Source organism: Cervus canadensis, chromosome 15 (genome assembly GCF_019320065.1).
Source record: "Cervus canadensis isolate Bull #8, Minnesota chromosome 15, ASM1932006v1, whole genome shotgun sequence".
NCBI lineage: Eukaryota > Metazoa > Chordata > Mammalia > Artiodactyla > Cervidae > Cervus > Cervus canadensis.
The window spans coordinates 59,854,547-59,865,350 of record NC_057400.1 but is presented as its reverse complement, the minus strand read 5'-3'; positions in this window follow the sequence as shown (position 1 = coordinate 59,865,350).

Here is a 10,804-nt window from a genome sequence, read left to right as displayed (position 1 = left end):
CTCCTCTTCTGACAAATGTGGTATTTGGATTAGAGGTCTGGCGTGCAGCAGCCGTTTGGCTGTTTGGAAGAGGATAGTGGTGTAGATGGACAAATATGGAGCAGAGAATGATACATTACAGAAGGCAGAGGAAAGAAGAGCAGAGGAACTGGTTTTTGCAGTGTATGATTTGAGCCACTGGATCAGTTCTCTTCATAATCTATCCCCACCTCTCTAATTAGGCTTTATTTATTTATTTTTTTAAACCAGTTTGAATTGGGTTTTCTGTCACATAGGGAGAACTGCTTGATACAAAAGGGATTGTGATTTTGTTGTTGCTTGGTCTTTTTTATACATAAAGATGGAGAAAACTGTATATAGTAAAGAGGAAATTGATTAAGATGTGAGATGTGGGTGTGTCTGATGGAGGAAGTTGCTAGGCAGACTGGAGGGAAGAAGGTCTGGAACACAAACAATTCTTTTGGCAACAGAGATACCTTTTCTAGAGACAAGTCAGGGTAGAGAAAGAGAATTCCAGGACTTAGCATTAGAGAGTATGGGAGTTTTATTCTTACCAGGTTCTTTCATGTGAAGATGGAGGCATGATTACATGCTAAGTGAGAGGGAGTTGAATGAGAAAACTGAAGGTTTAGAGCAGCTTCTCCAGGAGTAAAGAGAATGAGCTCCATGAACAGTGGTCAATCATAGCATAGCAAGGCTTAGAGCCAAGCACAGTTTGAGGTCTGTAATACTGTAGTAGTTTGAGCTAGCCTTAACCCACATGCTTCAGGGGAAATCTCTCAATAGACCATACTTCAGAGTGGAAACAGAGGATAGTTGCAGGTTTTCATGCATTTGGATAAAAGAGGTGGAGGTGCTGTTAAGGGAGAAGTTGACATTATGTACCGTGGAGCCCAGGAGAGCAAAGAGTGAATCCATTGGGTAGATGGGCAAAGATGGCCCCGACACTTCTGTAATGGCTTGGAAGTAGGAAGAACACCAGGTGAATTTGTGGATATGGCTAAGGAGATTTTTGGCAGAATATTGTAAGTACCAATTGGCTTCTTTTAAGGTTTTACAAGGGAGTAAATAAGTCAGTGTAATTTAGAGGAATTAAAGAAGGTGCAGGGCAGATACTCTGGCTAAAAAAAAAAAAAAAAAAAATCCAAAGCAAAGAATGTCCTCAAAGCAAAGATAGAATGTAGGCTGCTTGCAGTTAAACATGCTCTCAGGTCAAGCTGCAATCAAGCCTGTAGCTAGAAGACAGTTTACTTGGACAAAAGTACTTCTAAGGACATTAAGTAGTGTACCCTAATCCCCTGGATTGGTGTCCAAAGTACAGAGGGGCCGATCTTGAAGAGATTTCTGGGAATGGCTTTTGTATAATATGACCTAATATATATATGAACCACATAAACTTCCCAAGTATTTTCTTTTTTTTTTTGCATAAAAGAGTTTGTGTCAAAGTATAACTAAAGCAGTTCTATCCACTTGGACTAAGAGAGACAGAAAGAGTTCAAAATTAAAAGCAGCCTCTGGACCTCCAAATTTTAATGGATAGTAAAAGGCTGAAAAACTACTCAACTGTTACCATGGGCCATTTTTTTTGTTGAAAAGTAGGGAGGGCAGAACCAAAAGCCCAGAGGCTGGAGCTAAGAGCTATTCATTAGGGTAACTATTTATTAGGGGACCACTCCTAGGGAGCAGTACTGGATGCAAGATAAGGAATGTTCTCTTTCTCAGAGTGTTGGGAACTAATGACCCATGAAGGTGAAAGTGAAGTTGCTCAGTCGTGTCCGACTCTTTGTGACCCTGTGAACTGTAGCCTACCAGGCTCCTCCGTCCATGGGATTCTCCAGGCAAGAATACTGGAGTGGGTTTCCATTTCCTTCTCCAGGGGATCTTCCCGACCCCAGGGATCAAACCCGGGTCTCCCACATTGGAGGCAGATGCTTTGGAATTCAGAATTGCTGTGGACCAGAGACTGTGATTTGCTTTCTGGATTTTTCCCCCTTTTCGAGCATCTATTGTAGTTATCCTCTGCCTGTCTCATCATTGTATATTGACATGTGTGGGAAGATAACATACTTTCAGTTTCCAGGTTCCCAGAACAAGAGAAGCACACCCAAAGAACCTCATCTATGAGATCCTGGACTTTGCCTCTGATTTTGTAATAAGGTGAGATTTTGAGGGGTCTTGAAAGGGAGTGAGTGCATTTTACATACAGAAGGGGTGTTAACCACGGTGGCCAGAGGGATGACTGTGTTGGGCTGTCTGCTAAGGTGATTTCTGCCCCAATATACATGCTCTTTTAAATATAACTGCCATTAAACAGCATGTTCTATTTCCCTTTCTCTTAATGACTACCTTTGATGGACAGCAAGTGGCAAAAGTGATGCTATGTCAGTCCAGGTCTAGGCCTTAAAAGACTTGGAAGCTTCTGGTTTTGCTCTTTTGGGATACAGCCTCATTTCAGAAAGCTCAGGCAACATGACTGAATGACAAGAAACCAAATGAAAAGGGTTAGGTCCAGGAAGGCTCTGGCCCTTCCAGCTGTCTCGGCTGAGATGTCAGAAAGGTGACTGAAGCCATCGTGGTGTTTCAGCCTCAGCTGAACTTCCCGTGAAATACAGGTGCATCCATGGGGTACTCCATGGAGCAGCAGGCCTGCCTAGCAGCCAACTCAGTCACAAGAAAAAATAATCATTGCTGTAAGTCAGTAAGTGGTGTGGGGTGGGTTGTCTTATTAGGCATAGGTGTCTAGAAGAAAAAAGAAGATATGACACTGTTAGTTGCCAAGCCAATAGCCATCCAGAGCTTCTTCTAGGCTGTAAACACTTCCCTCAGTCTCTCCGGAAGCTACAGCATGGGAATATTGTCCAGTTCTAGTCAATGATATTGAGAGGAAATTTATTGGGTGGGATTTTGGTAAACATTTTCTTCCCTAATAGAAATAGGACTGAACAAATAGAAACTGCCCTTGCCACTTCCGCATTTTGGGGAGATAAAATGATGCAGCTGTCTTGGAGCCACCAGTGAAGTCCTTGTTGATACCTGGGCATAGCAAAAAAGAAAGTTGAAAAGCCACTGATTTCTTTTTTGTTGTTGTTTTTTAATTGACAGTAGTTAATTTGTTACATTGTGGTAGTTTCAGGTGTACGGTAATCTTTTTCAGATTCCATTATAGGTTATTATAAGATATTGAATATAGGTCCCTGTGCTATACAATGAATGTTTGTTGTTTATCTATTTTATACATAGTAGGAAAGTGAAGAGGAACTGAAGAGCCTCTTGATGAAAGTGAAAGAGGAGTTTTAAGCTGGCTTAAAACTCAACATTCAAAAAACTAATATCATGGCATCCAGTCCCATCACTTCATGGCAAATAGATGGGGAAGCAATGGAAAGAGTGACAGACTTTATTTTCTTGGGCTCCAAAATCACTGCAGATGGTGACTGCAGTCATAAAATTAAAAGACTCCTTGGAAGAAAAGCTATGAAAAACCTAGACAGCATATTCAAAAACAGAGACATTACTTTGCTGACAAAGGTCAGCATACTCAAAGCTATGGTTTTTCCAGTAGTCATGTATGGGTGTGAGGGTTGGACTATAAAGAAAGCTGAGTGCCAAAAATTGATGCTTTTGAACTGTGGTGTTGGAGAAGACTCTAGAGAGTCCCTTAGACTGCAAGGAGATCCAACCAGTCCATCCTAAAGGAAATCAGCCCTGAATATTCACTGGAAGGACTGATACTGAACCTGAGACTCCAATACTTTGACCACCTGATGCAAAGAACTGACTCATTTGAAAAGACCCTGATGCTGGGAAAGATTGAAGGCAGGAGGAGAAGGGGACGACAGAAGATGAAATGGTTGGACGGCATCACCCGCTCGATGGACATGAGTTTAAGCAAGCTCTGGGAGTTGGTGATGGACAGGGAAGCCTGGCTTGCTGCTGTCCATGGGGTCAAAAAGAGTCAGACACGAGTGAGCAACTGAACTGAACTGATGTAGCTATTAATCCCATATTCATATTCCTCATTTATCCCTTCCCCTTTCCTCCTGGTAACCATAAGTTTGTTTTCTATGTCTGTGAGTCTGTTTCTGTTTTGTAATAAGTTCATTCATATTATTCTTTTTAGATTATATACATAAGTGCTATACTATAATATTTCTTTCTCTACCTGACTTTACTTAGTATGATAATCTGTAGGTTCATCATTGCTGCTACAAATGGCATTATTTCATTCTTTTTTAAGGCTGAATAATATTCCATTCTGTATATATGCCACATCTTCTTTATCCATTCATCTGTCCATGAACATTTAGGTTGCGTCCATGTCTATTTTTAGACATTCATCTAATGCTTTTGTTGCTATTTTTAGGTCATTGGGGTGCATGTATGTTTTCAAATTAGTTTTTGCCCTTCCTGGATATATGCCCAGGAGTGGGATTGCAGGATCATATGTCAACTCTATTTTTAGTTTTTAAGGAACCTTCATAGTGTTCTTCATAATGGCTGCACCAGTTTACATTCCCTTCAACAGTGTAGGAGGGTTCCTTTTCCACATGCCCTCCCAAGTATTTATTTGTAGACCTTTTGATGATGGCTATTCTGACCCATGTGGGGTGATACTTCATTGTAGTTTTGATTTGCATTTCTCTGATAATTAGTGATGTTGAGCATCTTTTCATGTGCCTCTTGGGCATCTATGTGTCTTTGAAGAAATATCTATTTAGGTCTGCCCATTTTTTGATTGGATTGTTATTATTATTGATTTTGAGTTGTATGAGCTATTTTTATATTTTGGACATTAAGTCCTTATAAACGGCATTATTTATAAATATTTTCTCATATTCTATGGGTTATCTTTTCATTTTGTTTATGGTTCCCTTTGCTGTGCAAAAGTTTATAAGTTTGCTTAGGTCTCGCTTGTTAAAAAGCCCTTAATTTCTTTTTCTTTGCCACTTTATTTTTTATCTAAAGGATAATTACTTTGCAGAATTTTGTTGTTTTATGTCAAACATCAACAAGGGCACCCATGTCCCCTCCCTCCCAAACCTCCCTGCCATCTCTCTCCCCATCCCGCCCTTCTAGATTGTCACAAAGCCCCTGTGTGAGTTCCCTGAGTCATAGAGCAAGTTCCCCTTGGCTATCTCTTCTACATATGGTATTGTAAGTTTCCATGTTACTCTATGCATCTCACCCTCTCCCTCCTCCCCTCCCCCCATGTCCATAGGTCTGTTCTCTATGTCTATTTCTCCACTGGTGCCCTGCAAATAAATTCCTCAGTACCATCTTTCTAGATTCCATATATATGTGTCACTATATGATATTTATATTTCTCTTCCTGACTTACTTCACTCTGTGTAATAGACTCTCGGTTCATCCATCTCATTAGAACTGACTCAAATGCATTCATTCCTTTTTATGGCTGAGTAATATTCCATTGTATATATGTATCACAGCTTCTTTATCCATTCATCTGTTGATGGACATCTAGGTTGCTTCCATGTTCCAGCTATTGTAAATGGTGCTGCAGTGAACACTGGGGGTACATGTATCTTTTTCAGTTTTGGTTTCCTCAGGGTATATACCTTGGAGTGGGATTGCTGGGTCATATGGTGGTTTTATTCCTAATTTTTAAAGGAATTTCCATACTGTCTTCCATAGTGGCTGTATCAATTTACATTCCTACCAGCAATGCAAGAGGGTTCCCTTTTCTCCACACTCTCTCTAGCATTTATTGTTGGTAGACTTTTTGATGATGTCCATTCTGACTGGTATGACGCAGTAGCTCATTGTGGTTTTGATTTGCATTTCTCTAATAATGAGCCACCTTGAGCATCTTTTCATGTGTTTGTTAGCCATCTGTATGTCTTCTTTGGAGAAATGTATGTTTAGGTCTTTTCCCCGCTTTTTGATTGGGTTATTTGTTTTTCTTATATCAAGTTGTATAAGCTGCTTGTATATTTTGGAAATTTGTTCCTAGTTGTTTCCTTTGCTATTATTTCCACCCATTCTGAGGGTTTTTTTTCACATTGTTTGTAGTTTCCTTTGCTGTGAAAAAGCTTTTAAGTTTAATTAGGTCCCACTTATTTATTTTTGTTTTTATTTCCATCACTCTAGGAGGTAGGTCATACAAGATCTTGCTTTGATTTATGTCATCAAGTGTTCTGCCTACATTTTCCTCTAAGAATTTTATATTTTCTTATATTTAGGTCTTTAATCCATTTTGCGTTTATCTTTGTGTATGGCATTAGGAAGTGTTCTGACTTCATCTTTTGTGTGTAGCTGTCCAGTTTTCCCAGCACCACTTATTGAAGAGCCTATCTTTGCCCAATCATATATTCTTGCCTCCTTTGTCAAAAATAAGGTACCCATAGGTGCGTGGGTTTATCTCTGAGCTCTCTATCTTGTTCTGTTGGTCTATATTTCTGTTTTTGTGCCAGTACCATACTGTCTTGATGACTGTAGCTTTGTAGTATAGTCTGAAGTCAGGAAGGTTGATTCCTCCAGATCCATTCTTCTTTCTCAAGACTGAAAAAGTCCTCGATTTCTTAATGGGCAACCTAGAACAGCCTGACTCTGGACCTTTGTTTATATGATATATAAGATTGTATTTTGAAAACAATTTTAGCTCATGTTCCATTACTTGTAAATGATAGACCAATGGACAAACCAATGGTGAAAAGAGCAGGAGTGAGGAGCAGGACAAGCAAGAAGGAACTCACTGGTTATCACAGCATTGTCCACATGTCAAAAGCACACAGAATCACCTGTGTCTGTTTAAAACACATGTTTCTGGGACTAGTTCAGTTACAGATTCAAAAACCTCAGAGCATCAGTAGGGGGTACAGACTGAGAGTTTTCATTTAAAACATACCAAAGATTGTCAGCTTCCCTGGTGGCTCAGTGGTAAGGAACCTACCTGCCAATGCAGGAGACACAGGCTTGATCCCTGGGCCAGAAAGATTCCCCTGGACCCTGGAGAAGGAAATGGCAACCCTCTCCAGTATTCTTGCCTGGGAAATCCCATGGATAGAGGCGCCTGGCAGGCTACAGTCCATGAGGTTGCAGAAGAGTCGAACATAACTTAGCAACTAAACAACAAAGATTCTTAAGCATATCCAAGTTTGAAAAGAACAAGAGTCCATGTTCCTGAAGAGTGCTTTTTGAGTTTCAATAAGTTCTACAAGGTTCAGAGGTTGTTCCTAGAATGAGAATGTTTAAGAATGTGCTGGGCAACAGAGGACACCATAGGCTGTTGGGATGAGGCTGTCATGGGAATGTGTTCAAAATGGTGATGGAAAATGGTGTAAAAATCAAAGACCGTGAACCCAGTACCAAAATGTTTGATACCTGTGGGTAAGTGGCCTGAAAGCAGTGGGCTATTCAGGTATTCTCACTATTCAATAGTGAGAAGGGATGTTGCCTCCTCTGTATCATGCCTTTTTCACAATTGTAATAGTGTGAGCTCTAGAGAGTGAGGACAGATTTCTGATTTAAATTGTCTGCTTATTTGTATATCTAGTTATATCTAATTTAAGATTGATTCTGCTACAGAATTGCCAGCAGTTACTGTGAGAATGTTATAAGTTTTCTATTTGATGGCAGTCCAGGTGGTACTAGTGGTAGAGAACCCACCTGCAATGCAGGACTTAAGAGATCCAGGTTCAATCCCTGGGTTGGGAAGATCCCCTGGAGAAGGAAATGGCAACCCACTCCAGTATTCTTTCTTGGAGAATCCCATGGACTGAGGAGCCAGGTGGGATACAGTCCATGGTGTCACAAAGAGGTGGACACGACTAAAGTGACTTAGCACATTTCAAATTGCTCCAAGTTTATGAATGTTTGAACCTACCTCTTAGTTCAGTCTCTCAGCCGTGTCTGACTCTTTGTGACTCCATAGACTGCAGCACACCAGACTTCCCTGTCCATCACCATGTCCATCGAGTCATTGAGGCCATCCAACCATCTCATCTTCTGTCGTCTCCTTCTCCTCCTGCCTTCAATCTTTCCCAGCATCAGGGTCTTTTCCAATGAGTCAGTTCTTTGCATCAGGTGGCCAAAGTATTGGAGTTTCAGCTTCAGCATCAGTCCTTCCAATGAATATTCAGGACTGATTTCCTTTAGGACTGACTGATTGGATCTGCTTGCAGTCCAAGGGACTCTCTAGAGTCTTCTCCAACACCACAGTTCCAAAGCATCAATTCTTTGGTGCTCAGCTTTCTTTGTTGAGGGGCTTTCAAAACTTGAGGGAAAGGGAAGACAGGCCTATTCTTTTGTGTTATTTATTGTTTACCAGGAAGCTAGAGATTACATGGTCATTGTCATCCTATAATTGTTTGAGATGGGTTCTAAAACACAGCTAGCAATTTTAAGCAGAATTTCAATGTGAGTTTAAAAAAAACTGGCACATGAAGAAAATGTGATATTCTGACTTGGTGGGATTATACAAGTTTTTCTGTTTTCTGTATACTTCTTGCAGGGACATATGGCCCTCTACCTTTTAGGCAGCAGGAGCCTGAGTAGCAGGGACATTCTGACAAAATCTCCACTCAGCGTGAGAGGGAAGCAGTCCCCTTGACAGTTTGACAATGTGCTCATTTAGCTCAGAAAGGATTGAGAGATGGACACAACTGAAGCTCACTTCATCCAAAATATATGTTGGCTCGAAGAAATGAAATATACCTTAAAGTTTTATTTTTCTCACCACAAAGAGAGGAAATATGGATGAAGTCAAGGATTTTGATGACAGTATTTGCTGAGATTTGGAACATTGTGGGAGAAACAGGTTTGTGATAGAAAATCACGTTTGGTTTTAGACATTATACTTCAGATGCTTGCTCAACGGCCAACTAGCAAAGGTAGGCAGTTGGACATGGCATCTGAAGTTCAGGGGACTGGTTGGGGGTGACCACATCACTCGAGGAGCCCTGAATAGTATGTAAAGCCATGGTATTGAGGCTGGTGTAGATGGATCCTGTGCATAGATCCATGGAAGGGAACAGTCCATCAAAGGAAGAGAATGGGACATAACCAGTACTTTCATCCTCAAGAAAGGCAAAGCCAATGTTTCTGGCTGTCTGGTCTGACAGAAGCTTGAAAAATGGCAACTAGCCTCTTGCAAAGGTCCTAAGAACTAGCCACTGCCTTCAGTGAGCTTTTAAAATGCCAAGGAGCTCTAATTGTGTTGATTTCCTCACAGCTGTGAATACAAGATGCTGACTCCAGAATTGCAACTCACTCTGTTGAAGGCACTAGCCTTCCCCACTAATGAGAGCTGAGCTAAGCCACCTGAAGGCTGCGTGGGGCCAAGCAGCAGCTGCATCTACTCCAAGAGACAGCTCGCTGCCATTAGATCAAACTGAGGCTCTTCCCCACTTTGCCTGGAAGCTTGGGTATTTGTGTTCAGAGCATTAAACAGTAAGAGTCCTAGCTTAACTGGCACACAGGAGCTTTGTATCTGAAAGGGATTTGGCTAGGTCTATGGTCTCCATCCTCCTGTTTTTGAAATCTAAGTTTGAGCAGGGAACTTTGAGAAGCTCCTCCTGCTACCATTAGCTTCTGTCTGACTTTGCCGCCTGCTGAGGCCCAAGGGGAGAATGAGAAGCAACTGCCTTTCAGAAGTCACTGGTTAGGCACCAGCATGGTGGAGCTAGATTCACCACTCAATGAATTTAACTTCCTCTCCCCAGCTTTTCCTCAATACAGTTATTCTGATGGTATTGATTTATCTGTGTGTATCTCTATATATCTAGATTGGCCTGCTGATTTACTTTCCACTCTGCTCCTCTAGCGGAGAATTCACTTTCCCTGTCTCACCATCACAAGTTGTCATTTCCTATTAATACACTGCTTAGTACTGATACTAAGTTCTGGCTGAACACAGCAATCATCCGGAGAGCTTTAAAAACTCCTGAAGTCTTGTCCCGAGGGAGGGAGCCAAGATGGCGGAGGAGTAGGACGGGGAGACCACTTTCTCTCCTACAAATTCATCAAAAGAATAACTGAATGCAGAGCAAACCTCACAAAACAACTTCTGATCGCTAGCTGAGGTCATCAGGCGCCCAGAAAAGCAGACCATTGTCTTCGAAAGGAGGTAGGACAAAATATAAAAGATAAAAAGTGAGACAAAAGAGCTAAGGACGGAGACCCTTCCCGGGAAGGGAGTCTTAGGCGGCCTTGCTTGGGCTAGGGTCCGGGCCTGAGTGCCCTGAGGACAATCGGAGGGAGCTTCTGTGAGGTGCCAACTTGAACTGTGGGAGACCAAAAGAGGGAAAATTAACCGGCCGGAACACACTGCCGGCCGTTCGCAGAACAAAGGGACGGAGAAAGTCCCAAGAAGAGGTCGCAGGCTGCGGACCCGCCCAGCCCCGCCGGAGGCAGGAGGCAGGGGGGAGGGGAAGGTCGCGGCGAGACACAGGGCGCAGGCACCCGACCGGTGCGGGCGGGGACTGGGGCTGGGGACGCAGAGGGCGGAAGGCGCGCACACCCGACTGGCGCCAGCGGAAACTGAGACTGGGTCCGCGGAAGGGAGTGAGTGCGCCACACCTGGGGATAGTGCGCCCATCAAGCCCCTCGCTGCCTGGACCGCTCTGACGGGGAAGGCACAGAGAGCGGGCGCAGCTTTTCCTTCCGCGCTTTTGTGTAACACCCGAGGGCTGGAACCTGGCGCAGCGCGGGGCGCGCTCCATGTAGAACAGCCGGGAGCCTGAGCAGCGCAGACGGAGAAAGCAGCGTCAGCCCCTCCCGGCAGCGCCAGCCCGCCCCCGCAGGGCCAGCCCCTCCTCGCAGTGTCAGCCCCGCCCCGCAGCGTCAG